Below are 17,046 nucleotides of genomic sequence, written 5' to 3'. Positions count from 1 at the left end.
TCAGTGTCCCTATTCCCTATTGGCAATTTGGGTAACCCCTTCAGGGGATGGCATAATAAGAATAGGAGTAGGAATTGGCTAGGCAGTTAGGGTCAAAAGACCCCAAAGAAAAGTAGCCAGTTTCTTGGCTAAAAGTCAAAATATCCTTGGGCCTGTTAGCAACATACTCTGTTCCAAAGGTCAAAAATGTCAAAAGTATTTGAGAGCTTGTATCTAATCCTTAATTTAGGGTTACCTCTTCAAGGGGGTAATGTTGGAGGGGAGGGAGTGGGCATGGATTTGATCAAAACACCTTATATACATGTATGATATTCTTAACAAAGGTTTTGTTCCTGTGTGTGGTGGCACACACCTTTTATCTCAGCACTTAGGAGGCAGAGGCAGGGGGAGCTCTGTGAATTCAAGGCCAGCCTGGTTAACATAGCAAGTTCCATGGCAGCTGGTGCTACAGGGAGACCTTGTCTCAAAAAGACCAATAAAAAACAGGACTGCCAAGAGGTGGGAACATTATAGTCAGATCAGCTAAGAGGTACAAGGGGAAAAGTCAGTTTTTTAGATGTGTGTCAAGATAACACTGGGGCTGGAGAGATGGCTCTGTGGTTAAAAGCACTGACTGCTCCTATAGAGGACCCAGGTTCACTTCCCAGAACTCACATGGCAGCTAACAACTGTCTGTAACTCAGCTCTGGGAGATTCTATGCCCTCCTTTGGCCTCTGTGGGCAATGTATGAATGTAGTGCACCTACATACATGCAGGCAAAACACTCATACACATAAAAATAAACAAAAATTAATAAATAAAAAATTTTAAAAGGAAAGATAATGCTGTCTTCTTTTCTTCACCTGCTTTGTGTTGCTGTAACAGAATAACTGAGGCTGAGCAATTTTTAGAGCAGACATTGACTCAATTAATGATTCTGGAGGCTGGGAAGTCCATGAACAAAGCATGACATCTGGCAAGGGCCTTCTTATTGTGTCACCTCATGGCAGAAGGTGGAAGGACAAGTGTGCACTAGCAAAAGGAATGGAACTTGCTTTTAAAACAAACTCACAATAATAAACCTTTTCCTGCAATGAAACAACCATTTGTGATAGTGGAGCCTTTGTAACCTTTATAACCTACACATCTCCTGTAGGCCCCTACAGACACAGTTGCAATGGAGATTAATAAATCAAATTTAGGAGATACAATCAAATCATAGCAAGGGTAATACCATATTGCAGAAATATTTGAATGCAAGTTGATAGGAAATTAATGCTAACTTCGTGGACAAATTATTCATGAAGCCACTGATGAGTTTTGATCAAGGAAATGTGTTTAGCACTAAATTCAAGTAAGATTAACTTGGCAGGACTGTCAGGACAGACTGGAATAGAGTTTGGCAAGGAATCAAGAGTGAGGCACGGGGACTTCAAATTCTTGAAGGGGGATGAGAAAGAAACAGATGAGATGCGATTATAGACTTGGAAGCACACATTTCAGCAGAGCATAAGAAATTGACAGTACTGCAGAAAGAAGGCAGATGGGCAAGGGAAGGAAACAGGAACTGCGGGTAATACGGCCTGGTGTTTGCTACAGTTGTTCCATTTTTCTATGACATGAGAAACCAAAGCATCCCTCTTTTTTTTCACATTTTTAAAAAATGTATTGATTTACTTTGTGTGTATTTCATACAGAACATCCAAATCTTAATCATCTATATACCCACATCCAAAGTGGCAACCTCCCATAGCCCCCCCACCCCGCAGTGGAGCCGATATACCCTGTCATCCCTATTACTGTCCACTGTGTTGTCAACAGCCCCAGCCATTCCCCAGTACTCGTCCATGTGCTGAGTCTAGTCAGCCTATCTAGAGTTCCTTGTTTTAGGAAGATCAGCTCTTCCTCATCTAGCAGCAAGCAGTCGCCAATATTCATTTAGATAAGATTGGAGTCTGCTGTTCATTTTCCCAGTTCTATGCTGGGTTACTGTCTGGGAGTCTGGGCCAACCTGGCCAACAACTCAAAGGAAGGTATCTCCTGTCTGGCACTGTTTCTTGTTATGTAGCCTTTAGCTATACACATGAACTCTTAAAGAATTTAACTGATCCCTTTGATCTTTGGTTATACTTTCCTTTTGAGTGTTTAAGACCATGCAGTTGGCCCAGATAAATCTCTCGCTTTGTCTAGCCCTTCCACCATGGTTTCCCCATTTAAAGTGTCCCCATTTTTCCCATTTCTCCCTTAATAATACCCTTCTCCTATGGTCCCCTCTCTTGAGCTCCTTCTTTCCCTTTATCCCCAAGGTTCCTTGTATAACTTTCTCTCCCCTTCCCCTTAATCATATTTTTAATCCATATCTCCCTTATTAACACCTACTTCCTACTGTTCTTCTCTTTCAGAATCTTATATTCCTTTACCTCCCTGGTTCCTCTTCATTATCCTGGTTCCAGAAGTTATGTCTGGATACATAATCACTTATCAGGATTTGGTGCTAAATCCACATATGAGAGAGAACATACATTGTTTTTCTGAGACTGTGTTATTTTACATAGTATAACAGTTTCTAGTTCCATCCATTTACCTACAAATTTCACGATTTCATCTTTCTTTACTGCTCAGTAAAATTTCATCATATAAATGAACCACATTTTCATTATCTACTCATCAGTTGAGGGACACTTAGGTTGCTTCCATCTCTTAGCTATTGTGAAAAGAGCAGCAACAAACATGGATGGTCAAGTGTCTCTGCAACAGGATGAGTTCTTTGGGTATATGCCAAAGAATGGTATAACTGGGTCAAATGGTAGGTTCATTTGTAGTTTTTTTAAGAGTTCTCCACACTGCTTTCCATAGGAGTTCAACAAGTTTGTAATCCCACCAGCAGTGGATGAGCGTTCCCCTTTCCCCACATCCTCTCCAACATTTGGTATCATTTGTTCTCTTAATCTTAGCCAGTCTGACTGGATTAAGATGAAATCTTAAAGTAGTTTTAATTTGAATTTCCCTAGTTACTAATGATGTTGAACACCTTTTAAGATGCTTCTAGGCCATCTTTATTTCTTCTTTTGAGAACTCTCTGTTCAGCTCCTTAGCTCATCTTTTTAAAAAAATTTTATTTATTTTATGTGTATGTATTGCCTGCATATAGGTAAGTGCACCCATGTTGTGCATTGCCTGCAGAAGACAGAAGAGGCTGTCGGATCGCCTAATTGGGTTACTTCCTTTCTTGATTCTTTGCTTTTTGAGTTCATTATATATTCTGGATGTTAAACCTCTGTCAGATGTGTCGCTAGTGAAGAATTTTTCCCATTCTGTGGGTTTTCTCTTCACTTCCTTGGTTGCTTCTTTTGATGTACAGAAACTTTTTAGTTTAATGAGGTCCCAATTGTTGATTCTTGACCTTGTTTCCTAATTGATGTCCGATGTCCGGTTTAGAAAATCCTTTCCTACACCTATATCTTGTAGGTTATTGCCAATGTTTTCTTCTAACAGTTTCAGAGTTTCAGGCTTTATATTGAGGTCTTTGATACATTTGGAGTTGACTTTTGTACAAAGTGAAAGATAGTGGTTTAGTTTCATTCTTCTACAGGTGGAGATCCAGTTTTGCCAGCACCATTTGCTGAACATGCTGTCCTTGCTCCAGTGAATATTTTTGGCCCCTTTGTCAAATATCAGGTGGCTGAAATCGTATTTACTCATATTTGGGTCTTCACTTTTGTTCCATTGATCTATGGGTCTATTTTTGTGCCAGTACCATGTTGTTTCTGTGACTATAGCTCTGTAATACAGCTTAAAATCTGGTGTAGTAATCCCCCCAGCATTGCTCTTAGTGCTCAGGGTTGCTTTGGCTATCCGGGGTCTTTTGTGCTTTCATATGAAACTTAGGATGGTTTTCCAATTCTGTAAAGAATGTTATGGGGATTTTGATTGGCATTGCATTGAATCTATAAATGGCTTTTGGTAGGCTGGTCATTTTCACAATATTAATTCTTCCAATCCATGAGCATGGGGGGTCCTTCTATCTTCTGATGTCTTCCTCAATCTTTCTTTAAAGAGTTAAAATTTTCATTGTAGAGGTCTTTAATGTCTTAGGTCAATTTTATTCCAAGATGTTATTTTTTATTTTGCAGCTATTGTGAAATGGAGTGTTTCCAAGTACCCTTTCTCTGCTTGTTATTGGTATATAGAAAGGCTACAGACTTGGGTTGATAATTTTGTAACCTGCCACTTTACTGAATGTGTTAATCATATCTAGGAGTTTCCTGGTGGAATATTTGGCATCTTTTAGATATAATATTGTCTGTAAAAAGGGATAATTTGATCTCTTCCAATTATTACTACTTTAATTTCCTTCTTTTATTGCTCTTGCAAGAGTTTCAAGCACTATGTTAAGAAGGAGTTGAGATAGTGGACAGCCTTGTCTAGTTCCTGATTTTATTGGGAATGCTTCCTGTTTTTCTCCATTGAGAATGATGTTGGCTGTGGGTTTCTTGTATATGGCTTTAATTATGTTGAGGTATGTTCCCTCCAGTCCAATTCCCTCTAGGACTTTGAACATGAATGCATGTTGAATTTTGTCAAAGGCCTACTCTGCATCTAGTTAGGTGACCATGTGATTCTTGTCTTTGAGTCCATTTATATGATTTATGACGTTTACTGACTTACATATATCGAACCATTGCTGTATCTCTGGAACAAAGCTGCTTTGATCATGGTGATCTTTTTGATGTGTGTCTGTATGCAGTTTGCAAGTATTTTGTTGAGAATTTTTGCATCTATGTTCATTAAGGATATGGGTTTGTAGTTTTCTTTTTTGGTTGTATCTTTACCTGGCTTTGGTATTAGAGTGATGCTGGCTGGCTTCATAGAAGCAATTTGGAAGTTCTCCCTCCATTTCTATCTTTTTGAATAAATTTAGTATTGGATATAGATCTGCTTTATGTCTGGTAGAATTCTGCTGTAAATCCATCTGGTCCTGGGCTTTTTTTAGTCAGGAGGTTTGTATGACTGTTTCAATTTCCTTATGTACTATGGGTCTGTTTAAGCTGTTGATCTCCTCTTGGTTTAGTTTTGGTGGTTCCCATACTTTTAGATACCTGTCCATTTCTTTTAGGTTTTCAAATTTGGTAGCATATAGGCTGTAAATGTATTCCCTTATAATGTTCTGGATTATTTTTGGTGTCTGTTGTGATATTACCCCTTTCATCTCTGATTTTGTTGATTTGGAGGTGCTTTCTTTCTTTCTTTCGGTTAACTGGGCTAGCAGTCTATCAATTTTGTTTACCTTTTCAAAGAACCAGCTCTTGGATTCGTTGATTCTTTGTATTGTTTTGTTTCTGTTTCATTAATTTCTGCTCTGATTTTTGTTATTCCTTCTTGTCTGCTGAGTTTGGGTTTCATTTGTCGTTACTTTTCAAGTGTCTTTAGTTGCAATGTTAAGTCATTTATTTGTGTCCTTTCTGATTTTTTAATGAATGTAGTTAGAACTCTCAACTTCCCTCTAAGGACTGCTTTCAACATGTCCCAGAGTGGTTTTTTTTGTGTGTGTGTTGTACTGTCCTTTTCATTTAGTTTCAGGAATACTTTTTTGAGACATGGTCTCTCTGTAGCCCCAGCTGACCTGGAATTCACTATGTAGACCACACTGGCCTTGAACTCACAGAGTTAGGCCTGCCTCTGTTTCCCAAGTGCTTGGATTAAAGGCCTATGCCACCATGCCCCACTAGTTCCAGGAATACTTTGTTTCTTAATTTCTCCTTTGACCCATTCATCATTCAGGAGTATGTTGTTTAATCGCCACGTGTTCATGTAGTTATTAGGGTTTCTTCCAGTGTTAATTTTAAGCTTTATTGCATTGTGGTCTGATAGAACCCATGGAATTATTTCAATCTTTTTGTATTTCTTGAGGCTTGTTTTGTGCCCTAGTATATGGGAGATTTGGGAGAAAGTTCCATAGGGCACTGATTAGGAAACATATTCTTTGGTGCTTGGGTGGAATATTCGGTAGATATCTGTTAGGCCCATTTGATGTATGGTATTGTTTAATTCAGATGTCTGTTAATTCTCTGTCCTGTTGACCTATCTAATGGAGACAATGGGGTAATGAAGTCCCCAATTATTAATGAGTTGGGATTAATCTGGGTTTTAAAGTCCCGTAGTACTGTTTTTATGAAGTTGGGTGCACCAGAGTTTGGTAATATATGTTCTTGATTGTAGTATCTTCTTAGTCAATTGTTCCTTTGATTAGAATGAAGTGGCCCTCTTTATCTCTTCTGATTAGTTTTAGTTTTAAGTCTATTTTGTCAGATATTAGAATTGCAATGCCTGCTTTTTTCTTAGTACCACTCGCTTAGTATATTTTTTTCCCATCCTTTCACCTTTAGGTAGTGCCTGTCCTTGAAAGTGAGATGAGTTTCTTGCAGACAACAAAAAGATAGGTTTTGTTCCTTAATCCAACTAGTCTGTATCTTTTGACTGGAGAGTTTGGTCCAGTGATATTTAAATTTATTAATGAAAGATGTGTACTGATTCCTGTCATTTTTATTTTTGTTCACATTCTTGGTGTAGCTGTGAATTTCCACATTTATACCTTCATTAAGTTTCTTTCTGTAACCCCTTGGGTATAGTAGTTACTTTCTTCAGCTCTTTGTATTGCTTCAAGAACTCTCTGAAGGGCTGGTTTTATGGACAGGAATTCTTTCAGCCTATTTATGTCATGGAAGACTTGTCTTTCCCCTTCAACCATAATAGACATTTTGTCTGGGTATAGTAATCTGGGTTGGCATCTGTGGTCATTTAGAACTGCGAACACTTTGATCCAGGCTCTTCTGGCTTTCATAGTTTGCACAGAAAAGTCAGCTGTAATTCTGATGGGTTTTCCTTTATATGTGATTTTTCTTTTGTAGCTTTCAATATTCTTGTTCTCTACTTTGATGTTGTCATCTTTACTATGATGTTCCATGGAGAGTTTCTTTTCTGGTCCTATTTTGTGTTCTATGTGCTTCTTGTATTTGTATGGGAATGTCTTTCTTTAATTTTGGGAAATTTTCTTCTATAATCCTATTGACGATCTGGTCCATATCATTATCCTGAGATTCTCCTCCTTCCTGTATGCCTATGATTTGTAAGTTTGGTCTTTTTATGGTGTCACAAAAACATTCCTACATATTCTATTATGTTTTCTTAAATTTTACATAATCTTTGCTTGAGTGGTCTAATTCATCAACTTTATCTTCTAGGCTTGATATTCTGTTTTCCACTTCATTTATCCTATTGGTGAATTCAGTCTGAGTAGTCTTCAATATTTCTAGGTCTTTTCTGAATTCATTCAGAAGTTTATCCCTATCTTCCTTCAGTTCTTTGATTACTTTGTGTGTTCTTTAAACTCACTGAATTCTTTTATCATTTTTATAACTGTTCTTTTGAATTCCATATCCTGTGTTATCTCTAGGGGGTTCTCACTGTACTCCTCTACAGGACTGTTGGTACTTGGTGGGGATATATTATTTGGATTTTTTATGTTATTATTTTTTCACTGTGACTTCGAAATGTGGGTTTCTTTTGTAGTTTTTGATTCTTGTGTGAGACTCAAACCTTCCTTTGTTGAGTTTAGGTCAGCTTCATTTTATAAACTTTGTGTGCCTTTGTGGTTTACTTGTTGGGCATTTTAAAAGCTGGTTTGTGTAGGCTTCAGGTTCTCTCTTTTGATTTTATATTGGAGGGGCTTAATTGATTTTGTCCTGTTGCTCAGGAGTTCCCACAGAGGCCCAAATCAGATGAGGTTCAGATGCTCTCAGGCTTTCTCCTAAGGTCTGGATCCCTCCAGGAAAGATGCTGGCCTCAGGAATTTGGGCCTTGGGCTGGCCTGGGACCAGAGCCCAGGAAAGATGCTGGCCCCAGGAAGGTGGTGGCTGTGCTGCCCAGGGATGCAAAAGGAGGTAGGGTTGGGAAGAGGCCCCGAGGGCTCCTGGGGACTAGAAGAAGGAATTGGGTTGGTATGGATGCAAAGGATCAGGAAGCAGTGGGGAGTCTGGGTCAAGAGGTCAGTCCAGAGGTCTGGGGTGCCAAGCCAAGAAATTGGCCAATGCCCACACTAGAAGGAGAGATGGGGTGGTAGAGCTGGGAGGGTGAATGAGGCTGGGGGATCAAGGTGCAGTGGGCACTGCCAAACTTACCCAGGAAAGATCCTGGCCCCAAGAAGATGGGGGGCTGGGCCCCAAAGCATACTTTTAAGTTGAGAAGAAGGGGGAGTAAGAATGAAGATACTGAGGGTACAAATGAAAGGTTGAAAAAAATATGGGCTAAAGGTAGGACCCAAGAGGCACGGTTTCCAGAATACATAGGGAAGAGTCATCCCTGACAAGATGTGACTAGTTAACAATAGACATACAACTTAAGTCCAGGTCTCTAGACACCCAGTAAAGTTCTTTAACAACTCCATTCCCACTGACATTTTTTAAAGCAAGAAAACCAGAGAAACAAAATGACATCTTAAATACCTCAATATTTACTGTTAGGTAGTATTTAAAATTTAATATATATTATAAGTGGACTCAAAGCCACACCTTAGCAAAGATTTCCCACATACATATGACTGTTAACTCCTGAGGTAGATACTCTTTTAGAGTTTATTTATCTGATTAAGTATTCAGGATCCTACAAGATACTCGTGTATAGGAAACAGTTTCACAGGCACATCTGTCTCCTTTTCACTTATTTAAGAAGACATACTAGTGGTATGAAGACATACTAGTGGTTCACAAACTCTGAGGTTTAGCACGGGAATCAAAGGAGGTTCCTAGTCATCTTTAGTGTAACTTTATGAAATCTACCATGAGAAGTATTATTTTGCAAAATATAGATAACTACAGACATAAACTGCATAAGCAGAGGGATTTCCCTGGGGTAGGAAGGAACAAGGAGGCTCAGTGAAGGAAGCCCTGGCCTGGCCATGAGTTAGAAACATCATGTACTATTACAGCAAGAACAACTTCCCTCATCACTGCTCTCCACCAAGCCAGTCTCTCTTAATAGATTAACCAAGGCGCAGGAAGATAACATTTGGGGACAAACACTAAAACTTATGATAAACCTGAAAGGGCTGGAGAGACAGCTTAGCAAGATCGATCACTCACTGCTCTATGAGAGGACCCCGGTTCTGTTTCCATCACCTACATGGCAGCTCACAATCTTTTGTAACTCCAGTTTCAGGGGCTATGATGCCCTCTTCTGACCTCTGTGGGTACCAGGCACATAGTGCACATACACACATGCAGGCAAAACACTCATACACATAGAAACAAAAATTAGTAAATCTTTTTTAAAAAAGGATAGAACTGGGTTAATAAATAGGTAGCTTCACATTTGGTTAAAGAGGAGGAAGAGGAAGCAGGGAAGGAAAATGACAAAACTAGTAGTGCCAGGCTCTAGGCTTAGTGTGTATTATGCCTCATTTTATCCAGTTCCCATAGGGCTATGAGATGGATACTAGGAATTCTTCAGTTAGACCCACAAGCAGTCAAATTCACAAAGCTATTAAGCTATACAACTGAAGCTTGACTCCTATGTATCTTAAAAATTTCTACATGTAGAAGTTATAAATGTTGTACTTTCTAAAACTTCAAGGACAGTTCATCTGTTTAGGAGGACCTCGGGGGACCTCTAACATCACTACTTAAGGATTTATTTCCTCCTCTTTGGAAAAAGACTATTAGTAGTATGTTACTAACTAACAACCAGCACCATGATATATATACCCCTTGACAAGAATATAAATTCTCCATCTCACAGCAGGGGGAAAGAACATGTAATTTTCATAAAATTCCTCATAAAATGTCTTTGTTCTCTAACTATGCTACTGTTTGTGGTTTAATGATTCTCATAGAGCCCTGGAAAGACATATTCCACAATGCCCCAGAAAAGGTAAGAAAGGTTAAAATCCTTCAAGGTACAGTAATTACAAGTGAATGACAATGAGTTTGTGCTAGAAGGGATGTAATAAAAAAAGGTCAGAGCATTTCCAGCCCTTGAAGGAGTCCTCTTTGTGATCCAGCTGGCTATGAACATCGATAGTTAAACTGTCCACTGAGATACTCAAGCTAATCCCATCTTTGAAAAAGGCTACAAAGTGCTAAAAATTATAGCTGAACTATAACTAATACTTACCTCTTGACACTAGAATTTAAAAGAGTCAATGCCTCAGTTATGGAGGGTTATTATCACAACCTTAATTTTAACAAATGCTAAGACAGATACTCTAAGTCACAGATGCTATAGTCTGACCCAAACACTTAGAAAGGAAATGGCATACACCATCCTACAACATCTCTCCTCTAATAAATGAAGCTATTCTGAGAATTCCTCATTTGCTTGCCACTCACAATCTCATGATTTCACCCCAAAAAATGATGCCCACGATTCCCACCATTGGACATATCACATGAAAGGTGTCTAACAATTCCTTCATGAAGCTTATATATAGTTTTAGAAACACTACCATATGATTCTTCCAATTAATTTTCACAATCTATGGACTGATTTTAATAGAAAGACAAAACCATGAAAGGATAGTATGATAAAGAGATACAAAATTACAGCTGTACTAATGAATAAAGAATATTAATATACGTTTATGAGACTATCAGTAAAGTGAAAATTTGAGGTATATGCAGTTGCCCTCGATAATCCAGAGAGCAGTTTCACATTGCTTCTAGAAGCACATCCAAAACCCAGCACAAAAATTTACTTGAAAAACACAAAATAGCTTAATAAGAATATTTCTGCATCTGAGATTAAAGTTCTAATTTAACTGAGGAAATAAATGTATGCAAACTACACACTGAAATTCAGTTTTGTGACAAGTGGCTATTCTGGTTCCCAATGGAAAGTGTGGTGGTTCTTTTCTCATTACCGTGTGCCAGGGAATCCCTGAAGTTGAAAGGCTCCAAGTACAGAACCAATTATGTTGTCTTTGGCAAGTTTGAGAGCTAATCTGTGATAAAAACATATATAAGTGCCTGCCTGCCACAACAGAAGAATTCAGAATGAGGAGGAGGCTAGATGGGGGGCTCCAGGCTTTATAAAAAGGGTTTTCCCAAGACTGTCACATCCCTAGTGTAATTTCTTACTATGTATAAAATATATATCTTTATATTTACAGACAAATATCCCAGTCACCACTCATCAAAGAAGCTTATTTTGTACCAGATACAGACTATTACTGAGTACCACAACTGGTCCCACACAGACATTGTCTACAAATTATCCAAGCCTAAGTGGTACATCTACAATTCAACCTTTACATCTAAGCCTCCCAGAATATAGAACAGGAGTAAAGAGGACACTAATGAATATCTCAATTTTCATTAATGAAGCCTCCTCATTATGGAACAGAGGGCCACAAACACAAAAGGTCACAAATGGACAAAGTGTAGAGACTAAGAGTCTGCAGAATGTTGGTCCTTGGACAGGATTCCTATATTAACCTTCACCCAACCAGGGTTCAGGAACCATTGCAGAAGAGGGGGCAGAAAGATTGTAAGAGCCAGGTAGGAGGTACATGGCCATATAGAAATAGAGTCCTACAAGCTCCTGGGACCCTGCTCATACGAATCTACAGCAATAGTTGACAGCATATACAAGCCCCATACAAACTCAAGCAGACAAAACCCAGCATAGAACTGGGAAAATGGACAGCAGACCCCAATCTTAGCTGAAGCAATATTGGCAACTGATTACTGCTCGGTGAGAGAGAGCTGATCTTCCTAAAGTGAGGGACTCTAGATAAGCTAACTAGACCTCCATAGATGAACTTGCACTGAGGAACATCTGGGGACACTAACTTGACAAAACAGGCTTTAACACAAATGACAGAATGTATGGATTCCAGTGGGGGACTTGGGAGTGTGCCAGTGGAGACAGAGGTATAAAGATGATTAAGATTGACTGAGATGTTCTGTATGAAATACACGAAAATTAAAAAAAATTTTTTTTAAAGAGCATTTCCAAATTATTTTTTCAGGTGTGATGTTAAATTGAAAGTACTTTTCTTTGCTTCAAATGGTTTGATTTTTTCATGTGAGACAGAGTTGATTTACCTACCACATTTTACACTTTCATTTTTGTGCTTATTTTATATTATGCTTTTCCTTTACAGAATTTATCATGGACTTAAAAAATTACTCGTCTAATGTTTGCCATTCAGCGAGACTGAACGCTCCAGAAGAGTGGTGTGTGTTTTGTCCATCCTGCTATTAGTATGTATTGATTTTTTAAATAAATACATTATTTGTCCATTAAAAAAATAAAAAGCATTTTCTAAATGGTACAAAATCATCTGCCAAATTGCAAAATAAATGTGTGAACCAAATGAGGCCACAACCAAACAAATATTAAGTATTCTTTTGTTATCAGATTAAGTAATAACGTCCTCTAAATTGGACACATAGTAGCAAGATAAATCAATTTTCCAGTTGGAGGATTGTGTGTGGATTAAAAGATCAGGGTTTATCAAAAAAAACCCTTCGCAAAAGCCCTGACACCATTAAGGGAAATGTTTATTTGGCTATATTGGAGTGCTATTTGAGCCAAATAAATTTATAGGCTCGTCTTCCCTCAAAAAGACATGTTTGGGAATATTAAATGTTTCCTTAAAGGTCACATTTACAATACAAGAAATTTCAGCACATGCAATTCCACTAATGGTCCTTGGAATTTGTTAATGGAGGGAAAATGAACCACGGGTGGTTTTGAATGTTGGTTTTGGAAGGTGGGGCACAGTTCCTTTTCCTTTTCTTCAATCTTAACTGCCTACCCAGGCTACAAGCATTGCTCATATGATTATACTCTTAGTTAACACTCCTTCATGCTAAAATATTTAAATAAATGCAGCTAAGATATGTGATAGCTCACACCCCTGGATTAATGACACCAATTGCTCATATAGGATACAGCCTGTTTAGACACAATAACTCAAATGGGAGAAATTTGTTTATATTTAAGGTGTTCATGAATGCTACAATTTTAATGAAAAGTTGATGCCATGACTAAAGGGGTGAAAAGTGGATTATGAATAAAAGTCCAACCCATACACTAATTTGATGTTCCTTGATAGTGCCGGGTAGCCATTTCCTCCAAGCTAAACATGACCATCACAGACTTGAAGCAGATCAGCTGTAATGACCTGCATGAACCTTTAATGAGATTCAGTCTAACATGCCCTCACGGAGGGAGGAAGGAGACTCACAAGATCTTCACAGGCCCCTTATCTCCCTGAGAGTCCAATAGTCACTATTTAAGAGATACACAGTGAACTGGAAGGGTCTTTTTTCTAGGGTTATAGCTGCCTTTGTGTCACCCAAGTTCCTGTAAGTAATCCCAATAAACTAACTGGTTCACCAAGCTGAACTTGGATGTAATTCTTTAGTCTACTGGTGCCCTCTCTATTTAGGGTGACTGTTTCTGTATCTCTCCCAAAGGAAAGTCATACAGCAGGTGGAGTTGAGGCCACAGCCACGGGTATACTCAGATACCTGGAAGAATGGCAAGATAAAGAAAGGCATAATACACACTGTGGGTATACTATGAACATCTTCAGAGCCATAGCAATGAGCCACAGGAGCCCAGCAAATTATAACAGGGTCATTGAAAACTGGGACAGAAGACAGAAGAGACTGACACTGAGTATGTGGTTTGGCACCGAGTTATAGTTTCCACATATTTTAGCTTATTAAATACTAGTAATTATCTTCCACTTCATTGGGCTGTAATTTTAATTTATAGGTTGCATTACATGAAGTCTGCAAGAAGCAAAGGGAACAGTTGAGCTTTAATACAAGGGAGCCTGACTCCTCAGTCAGTAACTTCTCAGTACAAGCTTAAAGATATATGCCAATACCATTGCTTATCAAAAAAGATTTTTTAAATTGGGAAAGAAAAGCAAGAAAGTAGATGATTTCAATAAAGGTTAAGAAAATATGGAGGATGGAGAATTACATAACGTAACTTCGAGGAAGAAGAGCATAAGATGGGTAAAAGAGGCTAGCCAGGTCACGGGAATAATTCAGTAAAAGGATGGACTTCCTGGAGATTTTCTGATAGAAGGACAATATCCTATGTCCCACAAGACATTGCTGGAGCAGCTAAAGAACATCAAGGTTGTTGTGTGTCAGGCTGACCCACCTAAGTCCAGCCTGGGATAGACAGTCTGCCTCTTGAAGCTGATGGACAGAGATTCCTTAGTGAATCTATTATTCAAATGGACAGTCAAGGAGATCAAGGAGATGTTTTGGGTACTGGAAGGGAAGGGAAAAGGAGGAGGATATGTGTGGTTACAAGAAATGGTGGCGCACACCTTTAATCCCAGCACTTGGGAGGCAGAGGCAGGCAGATCTCTGTGAGTTCAAGGCCAGCCTGGTCTACATCATAGTGAGTTCCAGGACAGCTGGGGCTACAGGGAGACCGTCTCAAAAAGACTAAAAAAAAAAAAAAAATGAAAGAACCTGGAGGAAGAAGGCATGTTGTAGAAAAGAGGAAAGAAAGAGGAGTAAGACAATGGAGAGAAATGGACAGGTTTTGACCTAGGTGAAAAAAATAGGAAACACTTGATGTTCACAAAACAAACAATAAAAACCCCTGTGGGACCATGAAATTAAGCAGTGAGGATTCAGGCCCAGGAGAAAGGGTCTATTCTTCCTAACAATGAGATGGTCATCTCATTTACTGCCTTAAGGACTCCGTGAGACCATTATAGAAGTCTGTTGTACCTAGCAGGGCATTGTACACACTAGGCAAGCTACCGCTCTAGCACTGAGCACTGCTGTAATGGAGAACATCAACAGCAGAGGCAAAGACAAGGTGCCATGAGGACAAGGCTAGAGAAAAGTCTTATTGGTTTGATTGCTGAGAACACAAGTCTCTAAAAGTAACTGAGGGAGGACTTACGAGGTAAACTGAGCCCAACATAAACAGGAAATAACTAAGGTTTGACATAATAGTATATTATTATACTATTATTAATGTGGCCTCAATAGCGCCCATAAACAAGTGGTTGATGGATTAGGTTTACATGGGATGGAAGAGGCAAATGGCAAGAGAAAGGACATGAAAGTGAAGAAACTCAATGATAAATATGATTACCACCCCGAAGAAAGGAAACCAGATAAATACAGACAGAATGAGTATTTTGGGAGACATTTAGTATCCCAATAGAATGGATATTTTGGGAGAGCTTCAATATCCTAGCATCTTTTAAATGCATATTGATGACTATGTGATAGAAATTTTATTGAGACTATTATCCATTCAGGTCCACAGGTCTGGAAGGCTTCCTTATTAATGTCTCCTCAGATTCTAGTCCATACCAGGTTGGTGACTTTGCCCACACGAAGGACTTCATACTTGGAAGAATCAGTCTCAGAACTACTTTCATCCTGAGTTAGTGTTTCGGCTTAAAAAACAAACAAACAAAAAACATTTTTATATGAATTCTTCTTAGAAAGGTAAATAGTCTATACTTTTTGTAAACCATATTCCATAAGATTTCTAATCACAAATTTTCGTTTCCAACAAAAAAGTAGATCCCAATAATCATTGCATTAGACCATTTAATTCCTTACATACACAATTTCGTTGACTGGTATTTAAGGGACCAATAGATAGTACCCAGCCAAATATTAGCCACTAGATTTCTTATCAAACTCACATTGTTGTTCATGTTTTCAATTACTCTTACTAACAGCAAGATCTGTGGTCAGTCAGTTTATAAACAACTGATCAGTATTTTGATTTATACACTAGCCAGACAATCAGAAATCTTTCTACAACCCATACTCATCTGTTTCAAAAATCAAAGGGCACTGGGCCAATTACTTTAGGCTTTCTGTTTTGCAATTTGAGGGCTGACCTGTGGGGCTAGGGACAAATCCCTCTATACTGTGGAAGACTTTCAGGTGGAGAGAATCTTTCTTTCTACATGTCTGCCTGAGTGAGTTGGGCTCCTTTCAGAGGAAGGATCTCTTGAAGAGTTAGCATCTCCATCACAGAGACTTCCCAGGTTATTTCTAGGAAGAGAATTGCCATTCTGGAAGAAAATGCTCTCAGTCTTTTATGTGTTTTACCTTTTATTTTCCTCTTCCACTACTTCTGTTTTACAAGAAATCCAAGAAGATAGGCCACTTCTGTTCCTCTGGATCTAAAAAGAGAAATGAGTCTTTAAAAGCCAAACACAGCATGATGTGCACACAATGCTGGGTGTATTTACATTAGCTTGGCCACTGCTAGGTATAGCCTGAGGGATGTAAAACTTAGTACAAATCACAGCAAAGACACCCTAAACATTCCTCTGCCCCACCACACCTAGAAGAATTTTTTTGTATAGGAATCAAAATCGTGTAAGAATTCTCCTCCACATGCCATTCCCCTTAAATAAGACAAAACATTTCTTCTCAGAATTGAGATGATTACTAACTACAATGCCTCAAAATTCCAGTATTTCTTAGAAGGAATTTCACACACAGCATCTTACTATAGGTAATTTATCTGAAAATTATAGCACAATCAACACATACAAATCTGAGAGACATGAACTTCACTGAGGGGGATTTTGAAAAAGTAGCTAGTTGGAGTGTCACCACAGCTAACAGTACAACCTCCATTTAAACATCCTCTGTGGGTGTTCAGTCTATGTCAGGCATTCCTCTATACTGTTCTAAATGGGTAATTTGTCTCTGAGTGTCACTTCCCAGCTTCTTTATATTTAAACTTCCTTTCCAGCTACAGTGTTTTCTCTTTCCTGTCTCTAAGAAAACCCACTTCAAAATATGACCAGTTATAAATCATTTAGCTTTTGATTTAGCCATCTATCAAATCATTTTCAGTAAGCCTGTCAATGGAGAATGACAAGCTATGAAGATATTTACAAGGATTCCAGTTGCATTTAAATAACAGAAGCACTAAAATGGTCCAAAGGCCTTCCCAGTGCTGACAAAATCCTGCTGCTGCTACCTGCAGCTAAGACCCTAATTAGGAATACCAAGAGGGCTTCTAAGCTTTGGGTTTCTTTTTAC

At 38.6% G+C, this 17,046-nt stretch overlaps 1 protein-coding gene across 2 annotated transcripts in view; it reads right to left on the bottom strand.

Moving 5' to 3' along the window:
* Nucleotides 1-17,046, bottom strand: part of Fmn1 (formin 1) — a 451,810-nt gene that overhangs the window by 417,010 nt on the left and 17,754 nt on the right. For both annotated transcript variants that reach the window (XM_008841150.3, XM_029567361.1), the window contains one exon: nt 16,099-16,172. The gene's annotated coding sequence lies outside the window, so the exon portion shown is untranslated. The remainder of the gene's footprint in view (nt 1-16,098; nt 16,173-17,046) is intronic.

The sequence above is a fragment of the Nannospalax galili genome, unplaced genomic scaffold (assembly GCF_000622305.1).
Source record: "Nannospalax galili isolate Female #2095 unplaced genomic scaffold, S.galili_v1.0 scaffold999, whole genome shotgun sequence".
NCBI classification, from domain to species: Eukaryota; Metazoa; Chordata; class Mammalia; order Rodentia; family Spalacidae; genus Nannospalax; species Nannospalax galili.
The sequence above is the reverse complement of the archived record's forward strand: the minus strand, read 5'-3'. Positions and strand labels throughout refer to the sequence as shown.